The sequence below is a fragment of the Aptenodytes patagonicus genome, chromosome 3 (assembly GCF_965638725.1).
Source record: "Aptenodytes patagonicus chromosome 3, bAptPat1.pri.cur, whole genome shotgun sequence".
Lineage (NCBI taxonomy): Eukaryota > Metazoa > Chordata > Aves > Sphenisciformes > Spheniscidae > Aptenodytes > Aptenodytes patagonicus.
In genome coordinates, this window is record NC_134951.1 from 56047535 (window position 1) to 56058155 (window position 10621).

A 10621-nucleotide genomic window follows, 5' to 3' on the forward strand; every position below is an offset into this window, starting at 1 on the left:
AAAGTAACAGTAAATGCAATAGGCAACTAATTTACCAAATGCTCTCCAACAAATGCCTGAAGTTCGTTGCTTACGTTTTCAATTAATAACTACTGCTGGCTAGTTTTAGGACTTACTTAACTTAATTTTCAGGAACCCCATTTGAGATGCCTTACAGGAACACAAATTACAGAAAATGTGAAGTCTTACAAAAGAATTTTATAAAGCAGAATGCTTACGACATCACTAAAATTGAAACAACATTTAGCTGCCTAAAGACATACAATAGTTTTGTTGTGATAACAGCACTTAGGAACCCAAGCCACATAAACAAAAATCTGCAATGCTTAGCTAGTTGTCAAGGATCATAAAAGTGAAGCACCTGACCCCGTCATGGTGATTGAAAGCCCCTAGGTCTCTCTAGAAAGCTTTTGGAGAAGGTATGTACACATGAAAGCTTAAAGGCTAAGGAAGTCAACAGGAAACCCTAGAAAGGGCTGCATCTGAATTACTTCCTCCTGACAGGTATTAGGTAGCCAAACCACTGGGTGAGTTCTTTTACGAGAAGACCCACGGCATAGGATCTACTCCTGCAGTGTGGTGCCACAGTGAGCAGTGCTCATGCTTTCTGAAAATGGCTGCTACGAAAAAGTGTTTATGGCTTGGGCAATAGCCTAGTTATTGGGTCACTTGTAGTGAAAGTGGAATATCTTTTTTCATTTCCTTCCTCACCCTAAAGCATTTGAAACATAGCTTTTTCCACCATGTAGAAGACTGACCTCATCAGTCGGCGTGGTGGATTAGAGTATTTTGGGAGGGAAAATCAGCATTGCTACAGATGCAGGGACATTTACTACTGCAGTGCCAGCATCCTTGGACTTAGACTCGTGTAACGAGAAAATCTGAGCAAGCCATACATTGTAGGAAAAGCAATAACTGCAGGTTGTCATTTGCTTTTATTTTTATTTCAGAATAGGAAAAGGGTTAAAAATAACAGATTCAGCATGTTCTTAGCAAAAAAAAAAAAAAAGTGATGTGTGTCAGCATCATGTGGTAGGAAACTTCTAGGCAAAAAAAAGTGACAAGTTTCTGCCCATCTGGGAAGGAGAAGGAAAAGGAGTACTGTCATATCAGCAATTGCCAGCGGTATTTTTAAAATGCCATTATGGCAACATTTTTCTTCTGCAAGCTCATCTGTTGAAAGACTGGTTAAATAAAAAATAAAAAATGAAAAAAAAATGATTGCCAACTAGTCTGAGGGAGAAAGTGGAAGCAGAAAAGCCTGACTGGCATGCAACCATCAGAAGTTCAGATCTTGCTCTTGTTTGATTATTTCTAATCCACCCCTATATAGAAAGAATGGCAGCTTTCAAAAGGAAAATGAGTGAACTGAAGATTGATAATTCCCAACATGATTCCAAGTTGGAGAGCTAATAAATTCATCAGATAAAAATAATTTCACAATGACAATGCTGTTGAGTTAGTACTGTAATAGCTCCAGACTGTGTTAGTGTCTGGCTCCTGAATTCTTCCAGTGAGCACATTTTATCTCCTGTTCCCCTTTCCCTTTGAACTGTTAATGAATCATTTTGGCTTGGGTTTGAGCTCTCCTGCATTTAATGTCCATCTTTGAAACATGTGGCCTAATGCATGCCTCTTTCAATTAGGTGAGATGGCAAGGCGGGCTTGAAATAAAAACATGAAATCAACTACAAGCGACATTGTAATTAGCACTGGAGCTGGCCTGCTCACTACAGCACCTTGCCTCTCCATGTTGAAGCTGTGCCTGCTACAAAACATAAAGATTAGAAGTAGGTCATACGAGTAACTCATGAATAGTTAATAACTATTTAGCTACTGTCTTGAGTAGCTGTTGGGAAAAGGGTTGGGGGGAACAACCACAAACATTAATCCATAGCAGCAAATAATCCATTGCCTCAAATGATTTCAAATGGGCCAATGGGCAGGACCCCACTTAAAAAGGTAATTTTTAAAGGAGTACTTTTCTGAAAAATGCAAATTGAGACTCCCTCGACTGAACAGTAGTTAAGAAAAACAGCTTTTATATGTGCAACACACAGGAAAAAAGAGCAGCAATATGCTTGCTTTCTGGAAAAGGCAGTTAACATTGAAACCATGAAGGTTTCCAACTTGTTATTTAGTGGTCTGTTCAATTAATGACTAACGCAAAGAATGAAACGAGAAATATGACTGCCCCACCATTTTGCAAGAAAGTACGTTGAAAGATAACCTGTCATGTGCCATAAACATTCATCACACTTTCCCTCACCTATTGTATTTTAAATTGGTGATTAATAATACTAATACAACTGAACATAAGTGCAATGCCTGCAGTAGGTGATTGCATGAAGGATGGACTAGATACTAAATTCTGTATTCTACTCCTGCCTCTTCCACAGATTTCTCAGTCCTCTGACAAGCCTTACACCGGACATGAAGGAATTTTATTGCTAAATATGCAGAAGAGAAACCAGTAATATGTACAATGGTGCACAATCAAGCTGTGCTAAAATTTTAAAAAGAGCTGACTGCCTAGCTCTTACTGAAATTACAAATTGGAAAGTGTCTGTAAAACAGAAAAAGCCATTTGCTAAAGTGAGACTGAGGTTCCTAATGAATTGTGCAGCTAAGTATCTTCAAAATTTTTGCCTGATGTCCAGAAGTTATCAGGTAGTAGGGCATGGTGTAATTCACAGCCAAGTTTACTCTGCAGTAATTTCCTTGATTACCTATGTCCTGAGTTTCTTCATCTGTAAAGTGAGTATTGCAAAACTTAACTCCCTCCTTCGCAAGTTTTTCTGAGGATTACTTAACAGTGAAGACATTAAATGCTGAATCAGACCAAGTGGTAACTCTCCCCCTAACATTTGTTAAGAGCTGCAAAAGCACTAGTACTTCCACCCTTTCCATACATAACTCATACGTATCTGTGCTGGAAAGTTACACTGAGACTAAGGGGAAAGATTCTTCTTCATGAAGTTATAGGGACACAACAGGCTTAATCTATAATCCCCCTCTCAGCTCCAGGGAATGAAGTAGAAAATCTGTAGCTGATTAGAAGTTTTTTTTTACACACGTTTTGGCCAAAGCCAGTATCTTATCCAGCTTTTCCCCTAAGCATACTTCCATCTTAAACAAAGGGAAGAAAACTCTGATGAGGATCAGACTCTGTTGTAAAAAATTCTTCTGTTTTGTTCCAATGAATATCACATTGATTTTATTGTCTTATGTCTCCGTGCTTAGAGAGACAGAGATTTCCCCCAGGTATTATTGTTATCATCCTCTCTTATGAAGTCTTTGTCAATAATTGCACCATATTTTTCCTCATGTAACATGACACTATTAACTTTTTAGGATGAAATGAAGAGAACGCCTGAAGAGATGCTATATATTTCTAGAAGATATTAAAATTGCTGCTGAATTACAGATATAACTATTTAGTTAATTATCTTAGTGAAAATAATAGCTCTGAATATTCTCTCTTTTAGACAAGAGAAAACCAGCTGTTGTTATATGAAATCAAGGAAATTGCACATTTTTAAAACCACTGTGAGATAAGTGCCACTTAGAACAGCCGTAAAAGACTCTTGTTTCTGTTTTTTGTTAGGGAGCCTAGGTTGGATTTGGGGTTTGGATTTTTCTTTTTGTTTGGATCTTGTTGTTGTTTTTTTCCAAAGGTAAACTGGGATTTTTCCAGTTTGGAGAAGAGACAGATGAGGGAGGATATGACAAATATTTTGAAACTGTGGAGGTGGTGGACAAGCCCTCCGATACAAAACCTGGTAGGAGCTCCCACAGCACAAGGGAGCTGAGAGAAGAAGTTAAGAGTAGTACGTCTTCCCACTATGGGTAGTGAACCTCTGGAGAGCGAGGTCCGCCGCAGGTAGCTGAGGGAGACAGGCAGGACCAGCACATTCAAACAACTGCCTTCAAGCATGGATATTAAAAGGATGAGGCAGGGGCATATGATCCTTGACACAGCAGACATGGATGCTGAGGGAGTGTCAGACAGTGGACTGCAGGAAGCAACCAGGCTCCCATGGTCTCCTCAACAACAGCTCCTATTGCCACTGCCAGAGACAGAGTATTGAGCTGGAGATACGCGGATCAGCTCCAGTGGAGATTTCTTAAGTTCTTCTGTTCTTAAAAACATTTCACTTCATCCTTTAGTAAATAAGATTCTGTGGAAAAGGTGGAAAAAAAAAGTTGTGTTTAGATATGGTGAGATGTGGCAAACAAGATCAAGAGAAACAGAGTATTTAAAAACATTACATGCATTTCTTAATTAGGTTTACTCTGGTATAGACATCTGTGGCTTTTGACCACAAAATTACAACACAGCCCTCTGACATGGTAAAAAATTGTGCTCCTTGTCAGATTTTACCTGTTAATATGCAGAAGGTGTTAGCTACAGCATACTCTTAATTTTATATGAGAGAGGAGAGAGGCCAGACAGCAGTAACAGCTGCAAAAACAGCCAAAACCCAGTGTGTTGGGTGGCATCTGTAAAAGCAGCCACCCAGGTCACCTTCCTTCCCATCAGCCTCAGACACACAGCCTCCCCCAATGACTCTGGAAGCACCCAAACCTCAGTTGTGCCTTATCGTTCCCAGTCACATTAATTTTGGATGACCAACTTGTAGTGGCAGATTCAACAAGCACCTTTGGCCAATTCTGGTGCTGCCTGCACTGTCATTTTGTCTCTCTCTGTTTTGTTTTAGGATCCTAGTCCTTTGATTATCCACACCGTCCCAGGGCCAAAGCAGCACTGCATGGGCCCTGGGGCAAGTACTATGCCATATGAATGTGAATGAATCTTCCCTTCCCTTCTCTTCTCTCCCCTTGCCTTCCCTCTTCTCACAGTTAAAACAGGAAATTTAGCCTGCAAAGATTCAGTCTCTCACCTCCATACATGCCAGAATATGCTCACGTGTTGAGTTTGAGCTCTGCAAGACTGCCAAGTTCAGCCTTGTCAGTGCTAACAGACAAAAATGTTACACTTGCCAGAATTCAGGCCTTTACTCCAGAGTGAAATTTCAGCATTTCGATCAACAAGCACCGATCTAGCCATAAAAATGATGAAATTCACAATGAAGATTTTTTTTTTTAATGGATTTGTCCCAGGCTGGACATTTACAAGAAAATGAAAGGATTTTGGAAGGGAAGAGTGTAGGATGTTAATGGAGCATAAACAAATAGGAAAAAGGGGCTTCAGCAAAATAGATGCCCTCCCTGATCATAATCTCATTAATATATTTGAAGCTTCAAATATTTTACTGCCTAGTTTCAGAGCTGATTAGCTTTATGCAGTTGGCTTGGCAAGATATGCATTCTCCAGGTAGATGAATAGATGGAAGAGGGATTCAACTTGTTCTCCAGTGGTTTGCAATAGTGTAGCAAAACCTGCTCTGCCTCCCTGCAGCTTTTCCTGATTCATGTTCTGCCATCTATCCTGCTATTTCATTCTTATTGCGACTGGGTGGAAGGGGGGGTTTGAGAGATCCGCATGCCACCGAGGGACCATCTTGAACATTTCTTATAATGGGGGAAAACCCCTGCTTTTTCATTTGTGTAGGAAAGAGGAATAAAAAATGGCCTGAGCAAAATTGCTGGAACATGTGACATCCTGTACAGGAGTGAAATGTGCAATAACGAACTTGCTATTTTCTCCAGAAAAATGTCTAGCTAGCATCAGCACAGAAGAAATTCACAACTGAAATAAAATGGCAGAGTGCCAGACTGTGCTTCAGTGCCTAAGGCTGTTGTCAATTTTTTATTAGAGATGTCTGTGCATCCCAAAGGTCAAAGCCATTTCCAGTGACCTAGCTGTCATGAGTATATGGCGGCTCTCAGGTTTGCACAGGAGCAGCGGAAAGGCTAGTCACTGAGTAACTCTGTACAGTGTGTTGTTGCTGCCATTTCAGTCTTCTGAAATTGATGTTAAAGGATGCCTTACTTTAATAATTTTCCCATATGGTGGTCATGTATGAAGAACTGATATGCCCCTCAGTGACAGTCACTTATCATCTCACCTTGCTGTCATGATAGATCATGCTGTTTTGTTTTGTGGCAGCTGTCATATTTTTCAAGAAGCATCTGAATCCGAGTTCCCATCTTGACAAGAGTTCTTTCAAGAAGACTGTTGGATTGAAGGATTCGATATCTACCGATGAAAACCTTACTTCTGCAAAACAAGTAAAAGTGATTTCTTACCCCATTTGATGTTTTTAATAGCGGGTTGGAGAGGATGGCAATTCAAAGAAGAAAGGTAGCAAGAATGCTGTCGTTTACTAGATAACTGAGAGACCACACACATATATGACATACCAAATTAACAAAGTTAACCAAGCCAAAGTTAACTCAAACTTCCAAATGAAACTCACTCACATGTAAGAAACCCACTCTACCCTCCTGTCTTCAGCTCTTCAGTACAGCCACATTTTGCTTTTTTCTTTAAGCTCAATATTTCAGACTGCAAAATACTTTCTGAAAGTCATCAACTACTCTCAGCTTCTGGTGAGTGTGGTAAAACTTCACATCTCTTGAAATGCCCAGAACCTCAAGGGGTCAGAACCTTTATCCCAAAAATAAAAATAGTCCGGAAGTTCAGCTCTCTGCTATGGAGTCAGAAGTACCACAGGTTTAGATTTACGGGCAATATTTCATTAAGAAAGAAATGCCAGGATTTGTCGTTGCTGTTGTTTGCTTGTTTTATCTTTCTTTTAAAAATTCCAAAGCCCTGTTGTGAAGCCTGCGACATCCCGTGAGTGGAAGCTGTGCATGATGAAAAGCAGAAAGTTCCTTAAAAGACTATCTGATAAGCCCTAAAGTAAAACTGAGTTGTATTCATTTTAAGGTTATCTGCAGAGATTCCACTACTGAACAACAAGTTCTCAGGAAATTGTAAATATAAAAGCCAGGCATTTGTGATGATTTTAAGAACACATGTGTGCTGTCATGAAGGAGAATCATTCCATCTTCATGGAGTCACAGACTTTAAAGGCCAGAATTTACTTCCTGAAAAACACAAGCCAGAAAACTTCACTCTATATTTTGTACATGGTATTTCCTTTCTTTAAATGAATTGCCAGTAGTATTAACTTGATAGGGTGATTAAAATAGTTTCCATAGACAGTTTTAGTCAAACCCTTCTCTGGTGGACCTGCACTGAATTGGAGTTACAGATGCCACACAGCTGCCCCAATGGTATGTGCTGGGAAAAAGGACACCAGTACGGTATGATTTGTTAGTACCTATACCCAGTAAACGCAGGGCTTGCTCTCCAGCAGCTTCAGCTCGTATGGGCAGAATCTGTCTTTTCTGTTAACATTATTTTCCCCATAACTGTGGAATTATCAGATTTACCTCAAGGGCTTGTGAAGCAAACAAGGCACCAAGCACAAACAAACCAACACCATATAGTTGTGAGTCAGTGGTCAGCATATCAAATTGAAGACTCCCGCACGACGCTACGCTGAGAACCAAGAGGTGAGGGAGACAGCACGCCATCCAACAGGCTGAACCAGTATGGAGAGCAGGAAGCAGGGCTGTTTATCTTAAAATCTTATCTTTTCTATCTTGGAAAAGATTCTCTGGATCTTATTTACCAAAGCAGATTTCTTCCCCCCTCAGATTATACTCTGTCAGTTTTCTAGGGTTTTTTTGCTCCTAGACAGTTTGCATTTTTCAAATTGTAACATCTCCAGTACAGCGGCACTCGGAATACATCTCTTTGCTCTCCTACTGCTTTGCTTTAATTAACAGTCTCTTTGTAAAATGGAAGGGTCCTTTCCTCAGCTGTCAACAGACTGAATTGGTACAGTCTAACACTCTGCTTTTCCCTGTTTTTCAACAAGATATAGCCTGTGATACAGCTGAGCAGTTGCCTGCAAACGGCTACAACTCTCCATCTTTTTTGAGACCTGCTGTAAATCTCAGCTGGAAAGGATCCAGGAAGAACAATGTTGCTGTACAATCACATGAAGGCTGCACACTATACATGTTATCCAATGCACTATCTGTGGACCTAATATTATACCCCCAGAATCCAGCGTTTTGTTTTCACAGTTTTGCAAGCAGAGCCCTCCCTCATCTCCTGAGCTGGATTCATTGCCGCCTTGCCAGGGCCTCACACAGCATGATGGTGAGCACCCTTGGGTGCAGGCAGAGCTAAGCGATGAGCACGGCAGCCAGGGAGGCTGTTTCTTCCCCGTTGGTGCCTTCACACATGCTCAGAGCAGAGAAGCCATTTCCCCCAGAGATTTCCATGCTCCCTCCTGTAAAAGGCTTATAAACTCTCCCCTGGCCCAAGAAGAAGAAGAAAAAGGGGGAAAAAAGACCCTAATTAGCTAGATGTTTGGGTTAACTAGTCTGTGAGATGGAATGAAAGGTTTATTACTTTTATGGCTGGCTTTTTTCTAGGGAAAAGGGAGTCAAAGTATGTTGTGAGAGATGGTTGTGGTCGCCTCAAGGGGAAGGCAAAAGAAAGATCGTCATGTGTCTTAATATCCATGTTGTCTCAGAGAAAGGTCAAATGTCGTTATTTATTTTGAGACAAAAAACTTATGGGGAGGTGAATAAATGATTATGTTACTTTCTCTCTCCTTGCTCTCATTTCCTGCCCTAGAATGGAGGTGGATCAGCTGAGCCAAAGCACAGACACTACAACATTCATCTCGGTGGGGATGAGATGTTTATGTTAACGCAGAAAATGTGCTGTTTATTTAACTCAGAAACAGCCATATGACCTTCAGATGGCAATATCATGATCAGCTTTGACACAGGAACAGAAATGATCAGACAGATGTAAAAAGTCCAGAAAAGTTCTTGTAATGGAGATCACTCCTTCAGTAGAGGTTTATTCACTGTCCACAGTTTGCAGCTGCAAAATAGTTCAGTTTCAAATCGTTTCTGATAGCTGTAGGTGGGATGCCTTCTAGCCAACATCTGATTAAATGGCATGGTACATTTTAAGAGAACTGAAGTCAGCTGTAGCACAGAAAGTATGAAATCTTTGTTCTTCATATAAAAAAATAATTAATTAAATAGCTGTACTCATTTCTATCTGAACCCTAAGAGTGTTAAGAACTCTCCTTATGAATCAGAATATTTTCTGAAATCAGAAAAAATATTAGCCATCTAAGGGAACCAGAAACTAGTAATGATTATGATCAACTTAAAGTGCAATGCTTTAGTGCTTTTCCAGCATACATTAATATGATGCTCTGAAGTGCAACCATCATTCTGAAACGAAAAAGGAAAATGCAGCAGCAAAGAGCCTAAGCATCCATTTGCATTTTGTTTGTCAGCACCCATCTAGTCATGCATATATATTTACACAGATGTGTATGTATATATTTATATATTTGTACTATCACTATATAAAGAAAGCATACATACAAGTACACAAGGGTTCAAATGGGAAATTATGGGTGAAAGTTCAGCACCCAAAATGTGCCTCATTTGCTTTGCTTACATAGATTGGGTGAACAGAAATAGGTGTACTTGGCATTGTAATGCTTTTAAGTAAACCTCCTAAAAACAGAGAGTTTTATACAGGGTCTCAGAAGTCTTATGTTTGCTCTTTTCTGGACTCCCACTATGTAAGGACTACGTGCCAAATTCTCTGCTCTGACAGCCAGGCAACACTGTAGGCCTAGAAGCTTCTATGATTTCCTCCTGGAGGGAATTGGCCCTTTCCTGACAGCTCTTGATCATCTTCATTTAAGCTCTCAGTTGCCAATGTTTTGAAATTGAAGCCCCAGCTTCAAATCATGTCAACTGCACCCTCCTTGGCCTTAATATTAAGCATTCCACACTCGGTCTTTTTTATTTTATTTTTTTCTTTTTTTTCTTAACTTGAATGCAATGAAGATGATGAATTTTCTTCTGTTTTGGCTATACATTTCTTGTTCTCAGTGTACACCATGAGGGGCATCTGCAGGAGGTGAGCAGAACTTGGTTCTGACTTCAGGCTCTGTGCAAACTCAGGCAGGACATTGCTGTTTTGGTAACAGACAGTTCATAGATGAAATCATAAACGAAGCTTTCTTTATTAAGTGAAAAACGAGGAAAGCAATTGTGAGACCTAGTACATCCTCATGTTTGGTATACATATCCTCAAAAACTGTACCTTGAATTTAGGGAAATGGAACATAACTGTTATATATATATGTGTGCATATATACATATATATATTTAGCCTAGCAGCTGAATGTCGTAAACAGAAAGTGAATCTGACTCCAGTCAGCTGAAGTCCCAAGAGAGGAGGATGATGGATTTAAGTGAAACCTAAAAGTTATTGGGGCAGAAACTGCTGCCCACAGTACTCCAAGGGAGCAGTCTCTCCTGAAAGACAGGCTGCCCTCTGCATGCAAGCAGGAACTCCTGACTGCTCCCACCTTCAGGTCTGCAGCAAAGGAAGTGACAGAAGGCTTTGCTTGAGGTAGCACCTTCACCGATCATCGGTGTTGCACCCTAGTTCAAAACCACCTGATTTCCAGGCAGGCTGGATATTTTTCTTGCCAGTCTTGATATTCATTTTTCTCAATTGCCAAAAAAGAGTGGTGTCCTGTCCTTAAGTGAAGTCGGGTGTAGCACAGCCTCAGAAGAGTGAAACGGC